We start from the raw sequence: 21,647 nt of genomic DNA, 5'->3' as shown, positions 1-21,647 counted from the left end.
GAATTGCTATTTTTGATCTTTTGATTTTCAATTTCACGGCACTGTTCTTCGGGCGGGATTCCGACTTCTAATTTCCTTACTTTATTTCCTTTAAATTGCTTCACCTTGTTGATTGACTTTTAATCTCTTAACCTTGTTACTTGACTTTTAATTTCTTCACCCTATCCTTCAAGTAGGCTCCTAACCTACTATTTCATCACCCTATTCTTCAAGCGGGCTCCTGACTTGTAATTCCATCACCCTTTTCTTCAGGCAGGCTCCTGACTTCTAATTCTCTGTTCTTCAGGAAGGCTCCTGACTTGCTATTTCATTACCCTGTTCTTCAGGCATGCTACTGACTTGATATTTTATTACCCTGATCTTCAGGCGAGCTCCTAATTTTCCATTTCATCACGCTATTCTTTAAGCGGGCTCCTAAATTGTAATTTTATCACCCTATTCTTCAGGCAGGATCCTAACTTTTAATTTTATCATCTAGTACTTCAGGCAGTCTCCTGGCTTTCAATTTCATCATCTTGTTCTTCAGGCGGGCTTTGGACATGTAATTTAATTACCCTATTCTTCAGGAGGGCTCCTGACTTTCAATTTCATTATCCTGTTCTTTACGCGATCTCCTAACTTATAATTTCACCACCCTGTTCTTCAGGTGCGCTGCTGACTTGCTATTTCATCACACTGTTCTTTAGAAGGGCTCCTGACTTTCAAATTCATCACCATGTTCTTCAAAAGGGTTCCTGATTTGCAGTCTCATCACCCTGTTCTTCATATGGGCTTCTAACTTGCTATTTCATAACCCTATTCTCTAGGCAGGCTCGCGACTTGCAATTTCATCACCCTGTTCTTCAGGAGGTCTCCTGACTTATAATTCCCTGTTATTTAGGTGGGCTCCTGACTTGCTATTTCATCACCCTTTTCATCAGAAGGGCTCCTGACTTGCTATTTCATTACCCTGTTCTCTAGGACGACTCCTGATTTGCCATTTCATCACCCTATTCTTCAGGCAGGCTCCTAACTTATAATTTCATCTCCCTATTCTTTAGGAGGGATCCTAACTTGTAATTTTAACATCCTGTTCTTTAGGCAGACTCCTGGCTTTCAATTTCATTACCCCGTTCTTCAGGAGGGCTCCTGACTTGTAATTTCATCACCCAACTCTTCAGGAGGGCACCGGACTTTCAATTTTATCATACTATTCTTCAGGCAGGCTCCTGACTTATAATTTCATCACCTTATTCTTTAGGCGGGCACCTGAAATCAAAATCAAAACTAGAACAAAAATTATTCCAAATAAAGATTACGATAAAGTAAGATTTTATTTTTCTGAAAGTAATGTCCCATTTTCCAAGAGGGTCCTGAACATAAATTAATGTCCCATTTTTCAATAGGGTCCTGAACATAAACTAATATCTCATTTTCCAGGAGGGTCCTTAACAACGAGTAATTTCCCGGATATGCTTTCCCAACGGTGGCTAAACTTAATGAACAGAACTTTTCCCCTATTTCGTCAAAGAAAAATTTGTTAGTTAAAAACTTAGTAGTGGCTTGTAGCACTAGGCTTCCTAGGCTTCTACTCCAGCGCTCATTCCTTTCATCTTTGTTTCATATTGCTGACACTTCTCCCTGTATTGTCGTATCGTTGACCCAAACCCAGATGGAGTAAAATGACTTCGACTCAAACACCAAATTTTTATTTTACCACGCCTCTGAGATGCACATTTTGAAACCTGATATTTCCACGAATCCTGCAACCTGCTGGTTGATAGACTTCCTTTGCTTTATTTTGAATTATGATCATGTTTCTTTCATGTGCTGGTCCTAGGCTTTTTTTCATGAAATTAGGGAGACTGTTAGCATGTTTTGAAATCCCTTCTCACTTATTTTTACACTAACTTGAATCAAAATGTAAAGAAATGATGGTGACTTTTATTTTGACAAATGACATAAAAAGACAAAAATATGAATATATAAAGGAAAGAAAAGGGCAATGTCTCTATTTCAAAAAAGAAAACTTATCTAAATATGGCAAACAACTCTGATGAGTATGACAAACATTTTACATTTAACTGCGTGACCTTTCTACCCAAACTTTCCCATTTGTTGTTGAGTACATGCCTTTGCTGCTGAGTCACTTGTTCAAACCCACTGGACTCATATACCTCATTGACAACATCTTGAATGATTTATGCCATCAGTCCTCTCTCCTTTTTATTTCTCATACACCCACCATCGCCCTACAGTGCCTGTGAAGGTTTCACCAATAAGACTCTTATTTTCAATTTCTCTAATCTCACCATTGCCTTGCAGTGCCTATGAGGATTTTCATTAATAAGACTCTTAATTTTAATTTCTCTCATCTCACCATCACCTTACAGTGCCCATAAGGGTTTTCACCCATAAGACACTCTCATTTTTATTTCTCTCCTGATCCCTCATGCCGAGGAAGACAAGTAGCTCCCAACATGTGTCATCATATGAATTGCATGCTTAGGATTAAAATTCTCAAAGATTGACTTGAAGGTCTTTCTTTTGTTGTAACTTGACCTTTGGATAGGGTTAGAAAGAAAGAATTTCATGATGCTCAAACAAAACTTAAAGTAGGTGGGACTTACAACTTTTGGAATCGACTAAAACAATGAAGATTAACTCATGTACCAGTTTCTTTTGACTAGGTGTTTCTAAATAGTTTATTTGATTGGACCGAGCCCATAGTAGGGCAGCCTACGTATCTCACTCCCGAGAGAGAAGAATCAGGTCACACGTAGTTTCAGCAACTTGTTCTTCATTTTGGTTTGATTTTTTTCTTTTTCTTTTATTGACTCACGTAGTTTCAGCAACTTGTTCTTCATTTTGGTTTGATTTTTTTCTTTTTCTTTTATTGACTCTTTTTCTATTTGGGACCTTTTCTAACTGTATTTTCTTGACACTCATCTCTTTTTTTTCATTTTTTTGACACATTTTTTCTCACTCTTATTTTTTGAAAATTTTCTAACTATATTTTTAATCGACACTTTTTTGAACTTTGCTGAGTCTGTCTTGATTCCAAAAGAGGGGTATGAATGAAAATAGAAGTAAGGATCAAATAGGATAAACAAAGGATGACACAACGTTTGAATACCAAAATGAAATAGCTTCGTCATATTAATCTTTAAAAATCCAAGTACAACAAATGCAATAAAACTAACTAATGATAAAATATCATACATGATATCTTTCGAATGCATCAGCATTGATAGCCATTTTGGTTATTTTTCCTTCTATCTGTCAAATATAAAGCTCTATTGGGCAACATTTTTTTCACAATGAAGCAAACTTGCCAATTTGGGGAGAACTTGCCTTTAGCTTCAACCCGATGAGGTAGGATACACTTCAATACCAACTGACTAATTTCAAAACGCCTGGGATATATCTCTTTGTTATATGCTCAAGCCATTCTCTTCTAATACAATTGGCTATGACATACCAACGTCAGTTTTTTTTATCAATCAAGCTCAACTATTCCAGTCGGGTTTTGACCACTGATCATCATTAATCTCTGCTTCCACAATGACTCAAAGAGAGGGAATTTCAACCTCTATGGGAATAACTACTTCTGTCCGTACACCAATAACTATGGAGTTGCCCCTCTTGAGGTCCAAACAGTAGTACGATAACCTAGCAATGCAAATGGCAACTTCTCATGCCATTTTGTAGACCCTTGTATTATTTTCCACAGTATTTTGTTGATATTCTTATTGGCAGCTTCCATGGCACCATTTACCTTTGGACGATACGGAGTGAAATTTTGATATGCGATCTTAAAATATTGGCACACTTCTTGAATCAAATGACTATTAAGATTCGCAGCATTATCTGTAATGTTCATCTAGGGAATTCCAAATATTCAAATAATGTTGGCATGAACAAAATCTACCATCGCCTTCTTTGTTACTAACTTCAAAGTTACTGCTTCTACCTACTTTGCAAAGTAATCAATGCCACCAAAATGAGTCTATAACCATTTGATGCTTTAGGCTTAATCGGTCCGATCACGTTCATTCCCTAAGCTACAAAAGGCCACAGAGCAGACATTGGGTATAACTCAGTAGGAGAAGAATGTATCAGATCACTAGGAACCTGATACTGATGAATCCTTCTCCATAGTAAGCCAATAATAACCTGCTCGAAGTATCTTATTTGATAGGATATACTTGTTCATATGCAGCCCACATACTGGGTTTTCTTGTACAAGATTCCCCCACTTAATAAAAATCCACTAGCCAAATGTCGAAGGGTCCTCTTTTGATCACTAGCGGCATGTTTTGGGTATTCTTCCGACTGAATATATCACTTGATATCAAAGAACCAAGGTTCTCCATCGAGGTCATCTTCAACTGAATTACAATATTCTTATTTATAACTACTCTACATATGTACTGGATTAATGTAGGCCTTATCAGGATGTTGGAGCATTGAAGACAAAGTGGCCTAAGCATCAATAATCTCATTGTAAATTCTTGGACTATGCCTAGACTTTATTGACACAAACCATTGACATAGATCTTGCAAGCATTATCAATACAGTATGATCTTTAAATATCATGTCTCCCAATCACCTTGAATCTGATGGACAAGCAAATCTGAGTCCCCAAGCACTAATAATTCCTGGACTCTCATATCAACGGTTAGCCTTAACCCTAGAATGCAAGCTTCATATTCCGCCAAGTTATTAGTATAATAAAATTAAAGTTGCGCTGTTATCGGGAAATGTTGCCCTAATTAAAAGATCAAAACTGCACCTATTCTGACTAATTTCATGTCACGACTCCATCAAATAACAGCCTCCCACTTGGATCAGTATCTATAATGACTTCATCAATACATAAAATCTCTTCATTAGAGAAATATGTCTTCAATGGTTCATAATCTTCATCAATGGGGTTCTCAGCAAGATGATATACCAAATCTTGGGCTTTCATGGAGGTTCGAGTCACATATGTTAAATCAATAAGCAATATTTTCCACTTTGCCAGTCGACCTATTGGCATAGGATTTTGGAAGATATACTTCAAAGGATCCATGCTGGAGGTGAGATAAGTAGTGTAAGATGAAAGATAATGCTTCAAATTCTATGATACCGAAGGTAAGGCACAACACATCCTTTGAAGAAGAGTGTACTTGGCTTCATAGGTTGTGAACTTCTTGATAAGATAATAAATAGCTTACACTTTTTTTCCCGTGACATCATGTTGACCTAAGACACAACCGAAGGAATTTTCCATAACTGATAAATACAAGATCAAAGGCCTAGCAGGCTCTGGTGGTACCAACAGAGGTGGATTTGACAAATATCTTTTATTTTATCAAACACTTCTTGACATTTCTCTATCGACTCAACCGTAACACTGTTCTTCAGTAACTTGAATATGGGCTCACAAGTGGTTGTGAGCTACGAAATGAACCTACTGATATAGTTTAATCTACTAAGAAAGCTCATCATATCTTTTCTATTCTTGGGCGATGACAAATCCTGAATAGCCTTAATCTTTGAAGGATCCAATTCAATACCCCAATGATTGACTACAAAACCCAACAAATTTCCAGATGGTACTCCAAATACACATTTTGCCATATTAAGTTTGAGATTGTACCTATGAAGACTTTCAAAGAACCTCCTTAGATCGTTGAAATGGTACGATTGATTCTGACTTAATAATCACATCATCTACATAGACTTCGATTTCCTTATGCATTATATCATGAAACATAGTGGTTATTGCTCTCATGTATGTTGATACAGCATTCTTTAAGCTGATCAGAATCACTCGATAATAATAAGTTCCCCATTAAGTGATAAAAGACATCTTTTCCACATTATCATCATCCGTAATGATTTGATGGTATCTAGCATAGTAATCCACAAAAGAGTCAATCTCATGTTTAGTATAATTGTACAACAGAATATGGATGTTGGGCAGTGGAAAATTATCCTTCGGACTTGATTTCTTCAAATCACGATAATCAACACATACTCGAATATTGCCATCTTTCTTTAGGACAGAAACAACATTAGACATCAAAGTAGGATAACGAGTCACTCGAATGACGTTGGCTTTAAGTTGTTTCATGATTTCCTCTTTGATTTTTATACTTACATCAGTTTTAAACTTTCTCAACTTCTGTTTGACAGGAGGAAATTCAGGATCAGTTGTCAATTTATGAGCTACTAATTCAGTGCTTAAACTAGGGATATCATTATAATACCATGCAAAAACTTCTTTATAATCAATTCATTCTTTAATAATTTCCTCTTTTAACTGTGGCGAAGCATGTAAACTTATTTTAGTTTTCTTAACATCTCCTTGATCTCCTTGTTTAATTGACTCAGTTTTATTTAATATAGGGTTCGGCTTATCTTCAAACTGTTTCAATTCTTTGCTTACTTCCTTAAATGCCTCTTCTTCATCATATTCCGCCTCTTACTTCATTATATCTTGATTAGATTATATTTTAAGATCAGGCAAAAAATTCCACATGTATGTTATATCACCAGAGTCAGCATAAAGAGAATGCATACGAAAAAAGACAAACAAAATTTATTAGACACAAAACAAAAATGACATTGAATTTCATTTAAAAGGAAAGATGGGAGGGTTTAGACATAAATGGCAATAGAATGTAAACAAGATAAATTCCGAATTACAACCCTGAAATAACCAAGATAAACAGAAAAAAAAACTAACTACCAAAACCCTCTCCTAATAGGGAAATGAATGACTTCCCAAATTTTGAGTTGGACATCAGGACCTATGAACTGCACATCTACTTTAACCATATAACATTCAAGTAACAGGTTCTGTAAGTCATCAACTAACTCAGCTTTGAACTCTATAGGCTTCATGATATTGCTTTTGACAAACGACTTACTGAGTAGCGACACTTAGATAGGGAGTGACAAAATTTGCCTTGTTTATTTTCCTAGCCTTTTTCCAATCTTTAGTTGAAGGTTTGAATCCTAGACCAAAAGTGCCCGTGCTCTCACTCGGACATATGGGATGAACTATACCATGCAGAGACACTCCTAAACCTTTTCCTTACTAAAATTCATATTTCAAAAATTCATTTACCATCATGACAGAAGTGGAAGATAATTGCGGTCCTGGCATAACCTGCCCTTCAAAGATATGATCGACCAATACTATATCAAAATATTGATAGACAAATGTCTCTTCTACATTATTTGCTTCAATAAAAGTCATGAGATAATCTTTGAAGATAGACAAATCCCCTTCTCAATGAATAACCACTTCTTGCTTGTCATGCTCGAACTTGATCATCTGATGTAATGTAGATGCAACTACCCCAGCCTTGTGAACCCATGGTCTTCCCAATAATAAATTTTAAGAGGCGTCGATAATCAATAACTGGAAATCTATGGAAAATTCAACAGGCCCTATAGTCAGCATTAGCTCTATTTCACAAATAGAGTCTAGTTTTGTTCCATCCAAAGCTCTGACACATACATTATTGGGTCGAATTCTCTCAGTACAGATATTTAACTTTTGCAAGGTGGATATAGGACAAATGTTAGCACCATAACCTACATCAATCATGACACATGTGAAATATAAATTTTCACACTTCACAGTAATGTAAAGGCCTTGGTTATGCCCCGTACCTTCTATAGGCAATTCATCATTAGAAAACCTAATCGGATTCACCTTAAAATCTTTCCAACAATTTTCTCCAATTGATTCACCGCAATTTTCTTAGGAGAATAAGCTTCATTCAACATCTTCAATATAACATTACGATTTTCCTCAGAATATAACAACAAAGACAGAAGGGAAATTTGGGCAGAAGTCTTCTTCAACTGATCTATGATTGAATATTCTGGAAATGTTATCTTGTTGAAGATTTCTTTAGTTTCTTCTTCGGTGATAGGAATTTTTAGAGACGATTGCCCATTAATCATTGGTTTATAATTCCTCAAGCTTTATAGCACAAAACATCTCCCCGAACGTGTCAAACTCCCTACCTTATCTATTTCTTCCACAATTTTCTTCCCTTGATAATTCATCACAGTCTGACTATACCTATAGGGTACCTTTTTCATATCAACTAATGGGAGTTGGGTCATTGTCTTGATGATAATAGGTGCTGGAAGTACTTCTTTTAATGACAAAATGGTTTGCTCGGAACTCCTACTACCGGTAACTTGGGTTTTTCCTGACTTAAATCACTATTTTTTTGACTTCTTTTACAATGATCACGAGATTCCTCATGTTTTATTGGGATTTATCATTCATCGTTTATTCTTGGCACAATGACATTGCCTTCAACGAATTTGCCATATTCATCGATTTATCCTCATTAGTTTGTATTCTAACAATAAGGTTATAACACATTAATGACTCTTTATCACCATATATAAACTCCAATAAATTCATTTTAGCATGGGCTGGCAATGGATTTTGGTTGATGTTTGGAATCTCGGGCTTGTATCATAATCTGATTTGCGTTGATCAAATCCTAGATGGCTCTCTTCAACTACCAGAATTTCTTGGTATCATGCCCCGGCATGTTAAAACAATATTCACACCTTAAAGAATAATCAATATTTCTCGGAGGTAGATTCGAAAGCCTTTTTTGAATTGGGCTCAAAACCTTCATTTTTAGCAACCTTTGAAACAAATTAGCATACAACTCCCCGAGAGGTGTGAACTCATTCTTGATTTCATTCCCTTTATTAAACTTAGGACTAGGCTGAAAACTAGATTAAGAAGGGTTTTGGTAATTTTGTGGAGTTAAGGGACAATTTTGAGAATCTGGTGCACGCTATTGTGGGTAGGAAGGGGTTTGGACCTATGTCTGTGTGCTATATACTGGGTATGGGGGTGGTGGAATAGAATAAAGTGGGTTTTGTGGAGTGTAGTAATGATGCTGGGAAGTATATGGATCTTGGGTATAGACTTGGGCTTGGGACTAGGGATAGGGGTGAGGTGGTCTTTTCGGATAGGTGTTTGGTCCAGTTACAATAGTTGCCACATCCTTCTTTTTTTCCTCCAAAATTTCCTGAACCACTTTTAATTGCTTTGGTGGTGGACTTTAATGCAACAAAACTCATGATTCGTTCGGTCTTGATACCCTATGATATCATCACTTCCATTTTGAGAACTTTAATAAATGGCTTATCCATTGCTTGAAGCAAGTGTTGAAACTAGGTCTCATCTTGCGCCTGAATGAAGACCTCCACCAACTTACTCTCTTTTATTAGGGGTTTTACCCTTGCGAACTATTCATGCGACTTTATCACATATTCCCTAAAGCTTTTAATACTCTTCTTCTTTATATTGGTTAAGGACTTCTCATTAAGAATCAGATCCATATTATATTGAAATTATTGCATGAATTCTTTACCTAGTTCATCCCAACTATTCCACTTGTCGATGTCCTGATCCACAAACCAATCTGAGGCTAGAATCGAAATACGTTCACCGAAATAATCCATGAGCAACTCCTCTTTACCTCTTGCACCCCTTAATTGATTACAATAACGCCTAAACTGAGTTATCGAGTCTTCGTGTCCATCATACTTCTCAAACTTTGTCATCTTAAAGCGAAGAGGAAGGTTAACACCTCGAAACATGCATAAATCTTTATATGAAACACTTTTATAACCCCCAAGACCCTTTAAATTTTTCATGGCCTGTTCTCGACTCTTAAATTTCCGTGCCATGACTTTTTGTTCCTCTGTTGCAACAGGCTTCTCTATATCAAATAGAAATGCAGTTGGCTGAGTGTATCCATACAGTTCATTCATCTTCAAAGTAGGCTCCGAGGCATAATACTGATTATTCGAAACCTTTAACACTACTTCATTTGAAGATAGAGGAAGCATGATTTTTGTATGAACATCATAAGTAGGAGATTAAGTAGTGGAGGATCCACAAACAAAGGTGTCACAAGTGGTTCTAAATGAGCAGAGGGACTCTATTGAGGGACTGCTAAGGGCACACTAGAAGTGCCAGGATAGTATTAATGTAGCATGAATCCTGGCGCATGCTGGGGCGTATCAGTGGGACCAGAAAATTACACCTGAGATAGAGGCAAATAATTGGAAGTGTTGATGATATCATCCAGGTATGGAGGAGGAGGCATGCCACTGGCCCAGGATCAGTGCATCTCTACTATTTTTTGTCAGAGTCTCAATACCTCCTCATTATGTTCTGAACCCCCGACCCCAGGACTCTGGTTCGGGTCAATGAGAAAATTTTCTATCTCTTTCTTTGCCATGGAGAGCTTTTCTTTTGATCTAGTGAAGTAAGAATGACCATCCAGAGTGCTAAAAATCAACAACTTTTATTTTAAAGACCATGCTCATCAAAGACAAAATTTGTTAGGATTAGGTCTCACAACAAGCATGGAAATCACATTGTATATTTGTCCTAGATTCATGTGTATTTCTTCCTTCGTTTGAGGGTAACGAGGCCATTTTAACATCATCCCGATTTTCCCCAAGTTTTTCCTACCTTTTCATTACACCTCATTCTTTTTTGCTTTTCACCCTCACTTTTCTCTTCTTTACATTATTTTTTTTCCTTTTCTTCTCTCACTGTTCTTTTTATCTTTTCTTCTCTCACTATTCTTTCTTTCTTTTTCTTCTCTCGCTATTTTCTTTATTTTTATCATTCTTTACGGCTTTTTGTTTTTATTAAAAAGGAAAATTGAGAAAAAACAAAGAAATAAAATGATTAGATCTAACCCAAAAGTAGGTTGCTTACGTATCATATTGTACATGAATCAGATCTTGCATAGTTTGGGAAGTGCATGCACAAATATGACAAATTTGATAATTTTGTTTTTTTATGAAAAATAGACAAAAAGAAAGAACAACGGAACATCACTATATTTTAATAAAAGAATCAACTAAAACAGACATCGAATTTAAGACAACCTTAACACTAATCAACAAAACTAAACAATACTTTAGACCAATAGGACAACATGCTTAACACTCCTAATAAAGACTCTAATGTTGAAACAGACTTAACACCGACCTAACAAAGACACAACAACACAATGACATAAAAACAAAGGACTCAAACTAAATAAAAGATAGGAAGTGCCCTTTCAAACTGCTGCACCGTGTAATAGCCCTGATTGAGATGAACTTGTCTATGACATTTTTGCATTTCCATTCAGACTTTGAAACATATCCTGAAATACCACTTTGATATTTCGGAGAAAGCTTCTGGCATGTTTTCCTGCCTCTTGGGGAGTATACCTGAATTTTTTTGATTCCCTTCCATAGTTGTAAGCAAACCTGATAACTGAACCCACAACTCTTCCTATTTGGCCCCTGTATCTTCATCCAGACAGTTATCAACTATACATTCTTTTGGTATTCTCTCTCTAGGTTGTACTGGTAACGCCCGACTGTTACCCCGAGGTATGGATTGAAGACAAATGCCATATTTCTGAGTGTACCCTTGATTATGTAAACCTTCCATGATAGTATCCATGCCCTGCCATTTTGCATTATGCCAGAATCTCCCCTACCTTGATTCCTAAAGTACTCAATATCTTTTTAGATGTCCATTATCAGTTGAACATCTTGAAATCTACCCAACTGACGTATTACCCTAAAGGGAGTGTATGGTCGGGTACAGTTAAGACCCATCAAAACTAGAAGGTGTTACATGCTACATCCGACTAAGATTGTTTTTGGGCGGAGCAAAAGTTAGGTCCATAGGATATTGTCATCTGTTCTTGATTCTAGAAATTCAATCCAAGCATTGACTCCGACAGGTAATGAAAATTTATCAAAGCAAATTCTCTCTTTCATAGCTTTCATTCAATCGGAGAAATAATGATCAATCGCATATGATTTTATCAAAGAAGGAGCATGCAAATTCTCCATCATCCATAGTTGTAATACTAGATTACTTCCTTAGAAAAAACGCATCTCCCTTTTTACTTCAGTTAGGGACTTATATATTTCAACTAAAATCATAGGTACGAGAGTAACCTTGCTCCCTTACTCCTTATGAAATAAGGCCATCACTACAAATTGCAAACATGTATTAACAAGCCTTTCTTCTGGTGGAAACACTAAAGTGCCTAACAAAGCGAGGGTGAAGAATTCAAGACACTTTATTTCCCAACTCTTCTTAGTCACATAAAATTCATCCCCAAAACAATCAAAACATTCCACGAACCCGAATCGAGAGAATAAGTAGTCTAGGCTTATCCATGATTGATTGAGGAATCCCAAATGCTTATTTTTACTATTTAACCCACAACCCTGTAGAAACCTCATGCTGATATGATTGTGGGTTTGGATCATCTTTAGACCGATATAAGACAACTGACACAAACTAGATACTTTTGCCAAAGTAGGCGTTATTTCACAACTTCCGAACTTAAACACCAAAATATTAGGATCCAAAAGTTCAACACTGCCTCTATCAGATCTAGACATGGTGTTATATGCAGGAGCTCCGTAAGATTACCCAACACTTTCTGTAGCTTGTGCTTCTCAGATTAGTTGAACGTACCCCACCACTTGATTAACTTTTTGGGAACCTTGGAAACCATCCAAACTCTAAACCTTGTGGTTGGGTCCATCCTGAAATAACACATAGGACATTAACTCAAAAATTTGATAAGAGAGAAAAAGATTTCCAATCCTTGGGATTTTTACGTGGATATGTGTCGAAGGGATAGACCAGATTATGACTCAAATTAACTGAATGGTACCACTAAATAAAATTAGCCTACTTAGATAGGACCGGCTAACAACACTAGACTACAAAGAGAAAGACTCTGGGCTAGGACTAGGACTAAGACAAAGACCAAAATAAAAAATTATCGGACCTACTGAGGGTCGCCTATGTATCCCGTTCCAAGGGAAGGGAATCAGGTATGTGTAGTTCGTCTTGAATGAACAATTACATATTAAACAACCAACTGATCCTTGACTTGAAAGACACAACCACAAACCGAGGATGAAGAACGTCAATAAAATCTTTTTGGAGGGTTTTCAATTCGACACTCAATGTAAAAAAATGACACCAACAAAATATGAAAGGAAAATCTTTTTGGTATTTTCATTATATAGAATGTACAAACTTTCTACAATCTTTTTTTTGAATTTTTCTTTTATAAAAAGCACCTATTGACAAAAAAAATATTTTTGGAGTTTTCAAATAATGAATGTTTACTTAAGAAACAAAAGGAAAATCTTTTTGATGTTTTTGAGAAAATGAGTGCGAGAGATAAAAAATCCTTTTGAATTTTTGGATTGTGAAAAACAAAAGCCATAAAGAACTCTAAAAACTACGAAACTCTTTTTGACTCACTTTTTTTTTTCAAATTTTCCTTGCATATACACTTACCTTTAATTCTAGCACATGCTTTTCCATAAATCAATCTGTTAAATGACTCTGTTACCCACAAAGATGCAACATTTAGAAAGTAGGGACGCTTTAGAGGTGGGTCTCCTACAAAGGGCCACGTGGGTCCTGCTAGGTTTCAATATGATGCAGATAAGCATGACCTAAAGGTTGACCTACTTTAGGGTCCGCTTACAAGTTTGTTCGAGAGAGCGTATTGTTGATACTGGCTGCGAGAGCTTTTCACCCACTACATACACCCGATGGCTCCCCTTCCTAAAATAAGGGTGACTCAAATAAAGGTCATGTACACACGTGTACTACAAGACTTTTTGCAGAAAAAATAACTTGAGTAATCCACATGATGCCAGATATAAAGCGGCAACGCATAAGAAAAACTATAAACACGTAGTACGTGGGCACAAGACAGTGATAAAAAATAACACAAATGATAACACAAACAACATTTATACACATATAGTGTCAAACTAAGTCAATACGACTCAAAAAATAAGCTCAAATTATGAAAAATCCCCCGCAGATTTGTAGAGCTATCACACCCCCTTTTTAATAAAAAAAGACTCAATTTTTAAGTTTGAACAGGGTTTTTACTATAAAGTGACAGAAGATAAGATTTGTTTCATAAAGGATTCTTTTTCATTTAAATTCAAAGCCGCCACTTGACGTAAATCCGGTGTGCCAAGTCACCTTTGGAAATCCTTTTTCAAAATGGTTTGACTCTAAAACTGATCCGCGGACAGAGATTTTTGCTAAGGAGTTCTATTGACTGAGGGGAAGGTGTTAGGCACCCCTTGATCCTGTGGTTCGACCACGATCGCTCTATAGAGTATATCGACCAGCATGAACACTATGAATGTATAAACCAACAAACCCATAAACACGAAACAAATAATCAAATAAACAAAAATGAAAATTAGTATCCAGTCCAATTTATTACAGACCCAAAAATAAAAAGGTACTGAAATGTAAACCTACGCTAACCTACACCAGTCCTAAACTAAGCTCCAATGCTTTACCCGAGGCCTCAGACCTTGATCAAAAACCTCCTTTGCATACATGATAATTTGGGGCATTCTCCATTTAAAAAGTACAATATGGCCTCAGTACATTCTCCGGCGAATGAATACATTTTTCAAATGTGAGAAAAATAGAATCATTCAACAAAACATTCCAAACATTCAACAAATCACAATCCTTAATTTTTGCGTACCCAAACTTAGTATTTGCCTATCGATTTCGGCCTAAAACATGATACTATTTGGTTCGACAAGATTGCATTCGACTTAAATCAAACCACAATTAGCGATCAAAATAAGTTAATAATTACTTCATTAATTTTTGAATCCCATCGCAATTTATTATCAATCACACAATTAATCAATTCCAAATCATACAGTTATTCAATTTTTGAGATAGAAATTAAGACAACGATAATCAACATGGCTCAAACAGGCTCACAACCACATCACGAAAGCCAAAATATGAAACATATTTGAATTAATAAAAGAGTAAAGTTGAGGATGGTCGTTGATAATAATGTTTAAGAAAATCTAAACTTGTAATCCTAAATAGAACACCTCAACAATGAACTAAAATCGAACTTAATATCGAGAAATAAAGACCCAAACATATTTGAATCCTATGAAAAAATAAATAGCAAGCAACCCAAATTGAAATTGAAAAAATCGAGAATACCTATATCTAAGATCTCGCTGGATTTGACCAAACCTCGCCAGAATTGGCTAATTTGGTTGCTGGTCCATATTTTTGCGGCGAGGGAGATGATTTTCTCATCGGTAATTCCTGGATCAGCCGAACAACCACCGATTCCGTTAATTTTTAGGACTAGACCGATTGAACAATGAATTAAAAACAAATTTCATTGGAATCTCAAAAATAACGACTGGATCTCTCTCAAACCCTCTTCATTCTCAATCTTTTTCTCACTGTGTGTTTGTCGAGGTGTGTCCTATATGATGTTGTGAAGTTAATCCATGGAAAAAATTGAGGTTTTCGTGTGTGTTTTATTGTGAGAGTGTATGTTCATGAATCTATGTGTGTGGGAATTGATTGGAAATCGAGAAATTTTTGCCAGTCTGTGAAGAGTCTATCCCCCTTTATTATATCACTGGTGAGTATGTATATATTTTTCAAAAATGGAAAAGAAAACATGGGAAGGTTATGTGGGGTAGAGGTGAGGTGGGATAGGGGGTGGAAGACAAGTGGGTAGGGGTATGTGAGGGGTAGGGTGATGTGTTGTCAAAATTTGATAATGAGGAGTTGTTAGTTTGTTTCAATTAGGATAATGTGAGAATTGTGTGATTAAAATTTTTTAGAGTTAGTTTTTATTTTGTCATTTTGTGAAAAAAATACTTATGAAATGGGGTTGGGGTGCATGGTAAGATAGATTAAATGGTAAAAATAATTTTTGGAGGAACAAAATTACGTGTCTACAAGAATGTAGCAAATTTACAAGAAATGTGTTCATAGATTATGCGGAAAAAAAAAGAGTTCTTTGTTTTGTTTTTGGGCGTTCCTGCAACTGTTTCTTTAACTCGTTAAAACGATCAATGTTGGAGATGGTATGTCATCATATTTGTGGTCCACCTATAGTAAATTCTAAAAGTGGTGCAATTTGCATTGTGATTTTTATTACCACTATTAACACTCTTTTGGCACATCAAAAATGACCTTTAGCACCACTATAGTGATGGTAGATCATGTGTTGAAGTCGTTGGAGGTATTGCGGGTGTTTTAGTACTTCTAAACTAAGTAGGCATCGCAAAATAGGGCTTAGGCAATGGCTAGGCATCCCATTACCATCGTCTACCTTCACTGGAAAAGTTAGGTGATGGCCTAGGCAACGCCTACCTTGTGTTAGGCAATGGGTGAGGCACCTCCCACCCTGTGTTAGGCAATGGGCAAGGCGCCGTCCCAACTAATGGTAAGGCCATAGGCTGGGCACCGCCTACCCTATATTTTGCGTCGTAGGGGCTCCATTTTTGAATTATTTCAAGCGCAACCAAGTCTTTTTACGTCCCATAACCATCTCAAAATATCATAACTAGAGATTAAAGTCCCTAAATACCTTTTGACACTATCAAATCCCTAGTTCATCTTCATAAAACACAAGGGGACAAAAACAACTAGGGTTTGGACATTCAAGCTTAAGTGGTCGATTTCTTCACAATTTTTTCATCATTAAGGTATGTGGGACTATCCTAAACTCCATGGGCATAAGCCTTATTATTTTATCAAGTTATAAAGATTCATAATTACATCTACTAGAAAGGGTTTTGTCATCGTTTTGAATAGTATGTATCATTGAATTATTTTGATGAAAGCATATGTTGTCTTGGATTCCTTTTTATAGAATTGAATTATAACTATGTATACATGAGCTTTCGGCTATCATTTTGAAAAGATTAATTGAGAGCATAATTTATGAGACCTCCCTCTCCGTGTGGATTTTACTTGATCTATATGATACATAGTATTTATCATATCCGATTTTTACCTAAGTTTAAAATGAACACGACATTATGGACTCTAAAAGAATTGATTTTTATATAGGGTCGCCACCTAATTTTAAGGAAAATAAGGAAACTTATTTACTTATTAATAAAATATGACTTGTGTTTTAATCAGTAAAAACCAGTTTATATTTTAAGTAAAGGTTTTATCCCGAAGGGAAGGGGTTAGACATCCTTCAAAATCCATAGATGTGAGTTCCGACTAGATTTAGGTTTATTAAAGGAAAGAAGAAAAAAAAATGTTTATAAATACAAATATAAAATGTGTATTAAAATGATATAAATAATTTATATATAAAAATGTATAAATTGCATATGTTATCATAAAAATTGTGTATAAAGACTGTGAAGATAAACAAATGGACATAAGAATATGTATGAAAAAGTGAAAAGATTGAATAAAGAAAAATTTGTTCTAAAAAAAATATTACGCAATACATTTTAGTATAAAAAGTGTGAATTATTTGATTAAATATTTAAATCAATTTAATATAAATATTAACGGCCTAAATTTATCTAACGCGTGATGAAAATTGTGTAAATAAAAAATATCCCACCTAACACCCAAAAAATAAAGTTCTTACTAGAATATTATTTGTACAATTGAAAGAACGTAAAAATACAAACATAAAAAACTCGAACTCTTCTTTTGAGTGCCCTTTTGTACAAGTGTTCCCAAGAACCTGCAAAAACACTCGTAGAAAAACTGTTAGCAACAAATAAATAATTATCAAAATAAATTTAAAAGGTATGTGTGTATATATGTATATAAAAGTATAATTTTTGCTAAAAAATGAACTCGGATTAGATTTTAGATAGACCATGACTACAAAGCGGTTGCTCGATTTAGGAGCCGTCCTAGATCGCCTTGCCAGGATATGAATTAGAAAACCTTTTTTTCATTATTATAAAAAAAATTTCATCATCCAAATTTATTTATTTTTATTACGTATTTGTATATGTAATATCCATCTTTCATTTGTGCAGGCCTCGAAAATCGATGAAAAATTTCTTCATCGACTATGGTGCATCATTTGTTCGTTATCAATTTAATAGAATTGTAAGTGGGAAAATGTAAGGTAATTACCCAAAAAAACACTATTAATCCCAAAAACAGAGGCAGTAATGGCCATGAAAAAAGCAAAGCAACAACCAAAATCAAAGGCAATAGCTGCTATGATACTAACTAAGTAACAACCAAAATAAAGGCAATAGCAACTGTGATACTAGCAAAGTAATGGCCAAAATACCCAAACAAACCACAAATTTGCTAAAAATATTTTAAAAATGATATAATGAACAACAATAAATAGATCAAACAACTAATTACAACTTATATAAATACATATTAAAGAAGAGGTCAGAAGAGACGACATCTTGTCTGCCAGATCTGGGAAAAATAAAACACACAACGTACAAAATTAATGAGACTCAGTTCACCGAAGGTGAAAAGTCAAAGTAATGGTACCTACCGGTGTAGCTTCAACGCCTTTCGTCGGAGCAACGCCGAATACACAAAGTCCCAGCCAAATCTAGCCATCAATGGTATGACGAATGGAGAGGAAGGATAGTGAAGAGGGAAAAATAAAGTGAAAATTGGGGTGGCATCGATGGTGGTGGAGACTGGAGCTTCTCCCGCCGGTGATCAACTCCTGCGAGGCATGACAGGATAGAGGAAAAAGGGAGAGAGGAAAGAGGAAAAGGAAGGAAAAAGGGACGCGGCGGTGGTAAGACTTGTTGGAGTTTTGGCGGCGGTGGTGGTGTGCTTGTTGGACAATGCTTGGTCGAAAAAAATGAGAAAATGAGAGGTTGGTAGTAGGGAAAATGGGGTTTGTCATCGTCAATGTTTGTTTGCCGGCGATATGGCCATTGGAGAAGAAGAGAAAATGAGGTCCAAAGTTTTATAGTGTGTTTGGTATATCTGTGTTGTGTGTGTATTTGGTTAAAATGTGTGTATGTTGAAGTTTTAAAGAAAAACAAATGGTCCTTCATGTATTTATAATAAAAGAGAAACTTCCTCTTTACCCAATAAATTAAAATAAAAATCCTCTTGTCTCTTCGAAGCACATTTTAATTCAACAATTATTAATCGAAAGGTTTTGCATCCTTTTAAATGATAAATAAAGACTTTTTATTCGACGGATGAAAAATTCAACCTATCAACTCAAGTGTCACCTTTTAAAAAGTGGTGAGACCTTTACTTCCTTTACTTCATTGATTTATTGTTTTATGTATTAAAATAATTGAATCGACATTATCGTTTACAGATTTAAATAATGTACAAAAATATGAATGTCGGTACAAAGTTAATAAAAAATATAAAAAAGAAATAAAATATAATTATCCTGAAAAAATGTATTACACGATAAACAATTAAAATTATATTTTGCGGTAAAAAAAATTGTAGTGCTATGTTATGTACATATGCAAATGACTGTGCAAAAATTTAAAATGATAATAAGCTAATAAAAATCCTAAAATTTACAGAACTAAGGACAATTATTGATAAATTATGCACAATTAAAACATGACAATAAATTGACAAAGCAACCTAAAATAATAATGATAATCAATAATTTATTAAAAATTATAAAAATGAATGAAAAATTGCATTCTATGCACTTTAACGATCAAGAAGCCTAAATGTGTTAATTTTAGGCATGGAGAGCAAAAATTGGGTGTCAACTGTTTGCCTCTTTTCGTTTGACGATAATATAGAAGTCTTAAAATTAATACGTTGACATGTAGCCAATTTTTCTCAAAACTAAAATTATTTTTGACAAAAAATTCTACCGAACTCCAATTTATAGTTGCCTACATTTTCGAGTTGCATGAGGAACAGGTCAGATATAGCTCAAAAATTATCCCAACATGTCCTATTTTGGGTTGGACCAACCCAATGCTTTTTGAAATTCTATGCTTGTAAAAATTTATAAAACTGAAAAGCAATTGACATACGATTAGCTAAGCTTGATTTTTTTCATTTTTCATGTAGTGCGCAGCTAATATAAGATAAATAAATAAAGGCATTGCAAGATTTTAACCAAAGATAAGAAAAATATCCAATTGAAGACAGACACATATAAATGGTCTTATTAGACGACAAATTAACCCAAAATGTTCTATTTTAGGGTGGACAAACCCAATTCATGCTTGCAAAAAATTTATAAAAGACTAAGGTGATTTTTTTTGTTTTTCCTTTTTGTTTTTCTTTTTTGTCTCTATTTTTTTTTCTTTTTGCAAAATTAAAGGTATCATCTAGTGCTTAACTAAATAAGAAAAGGAAAGAGAAATGGTACAAGCAAAGATAGCATCCAATGCTTAAATGGTAAAATAAGTCCATTGCGATATATACAGTTAAAGACAAAGCATGATGTGCTTAAATAACAAATTAAATGTATTGTGATGTGCAAGTAAAGACAAAGATGAAATGTAGTGGTTAAATGATAAAACAAATGCATTGCAATATATGTTGGTAAAGGCCAACATGATATGTAGTGCTTAAATGATAAAATAAATACATTGCGATATTTATTTGCGAGGCGTGTAGTGCCCAAATGATAAAACAAATGTATTGCTATATCTGCATGCGGTGTTTAATTAATAAATACATTGCGATATGTGTAGACAAATGCAGAGATGACATAGGTGCTTAAATGAAAAAATAAATGCATTGCGACATGTGTAGGCAAATGCAAAGATGACATGGGTGCTTAAATGATAAAATGAATAAATGCATTGCGATGCGTGCAAGTAAAACTAAGAATAAAAAGCAGTGCTTAAATGACAAATAAATGCATTGTGGTTTGTGCCAGTAAAGACAAATATGACATGCAGTGCTTAAATACTAAGATAAATAGATTGCGATATTTGCAAGGCGGGCAGTGCTTAATGATAAAATGAATTACGATATGTGCGTGCGGTGCTTAACTAATAAAATAAATGCATTACAATATATGCTAAATTAATGCAAAGATGACATGCGGTGCTTAAATGATAATTGCATTGTGATGTGTGCAGATAAAAACAAAAATAACATGCAGTGCTTAAATGATGAAAATAAATAAATACATTGTGATGCATGCAAATAAAGGCAAAGATAGCATGCAGTGCTTAAATGATAAAATGTATAAATGCATTGCGATGAGTGCAAGTAAAGGTAAGGATAAAATACAGTGCTTAAATGATAAATAAATGCAATGCGGTATTGCGCAGGCAAAGGCAAAAAAATACAGTGCTTAAAGAATAAAATAAATGCATTGCGAGCTGCGCAAATAAAGGCAAGGAAAGCACGTAATGATAAAATAAATATATTGCGATGCATGCAAATAAAGAAAAAACTACCATGCAGTGCAAAAATAAAGAAATGCAGTGCAATATGTGTAAGTAAAGACAAGCAAACATCAGTATTTAACTGAAGAAAAACATGCAGAACTTTCTTATTAGAGGGTAGACTAACCCAATTGTCCTATTTTAGGATGGAGAAATCCATGTAAAAAAATAATTATTGAACAAAGAATTATTTGGGAATGAAAGAATTCATATAATCACGATGCTGCTTTCAAAATTGCCCCAGTATCAAGCTGTGAGATGTTGGGGGATGCAAGATTGTGTACTTGCTAGGGAGAAAGGGTGATTATGGAATTTTTATGATCAAACTCTGCATAAAGCTTCCTAGAAATCTCCAGTGTCAAGAGAATTAGACCAATGTAGTTTGAAA

The 21,647-nt window shown here is 35.0% G+C and overlaps 1 long non-coding RNA gene across 1 annotated transcript; it reads right to left on the bottom strand.

The window, feature by feature from the left end:
* Positions 1 to 17,485: 17,485 nt before the first annotated feature.
* LOC124892607 lies at positions 17,486 to 18,982 on the bottom strand. The gene is made up of 2 exons (XR_007050340.1): positions 18,400 to 18,982; positions 17,486 to 17,610 (listed from the first exon to the last, which is right to left on the bottom strand). It is a non-coding gene; the product is annotated as an uncharacterized LOC124892607 (long non-coding RNA).
* Positions 18,983 to 21,647: the final 2,665 nt, after the last annotated feature.

Source organism: Capsicum annuum, unplaced genomic scaffold, assembly GCF_002878395.1.
Source record: "Capsicum annuum cultivar UCD-10X-F1 unplaced genomic scaffold, UCD10Xv1.1 ctg4882, whole genome shotgun sequence".
NCBI lineage: Eukaryota > Viridiplantae > Streptophyta > Magnoliopsida > Solanales > Solanaceae > Capsicum > Capsicum annuum.
Note: the sequence above shows the minus strand (reverse complement) of the source record. Positions and strands in the feature narration are given on the sequence as shown.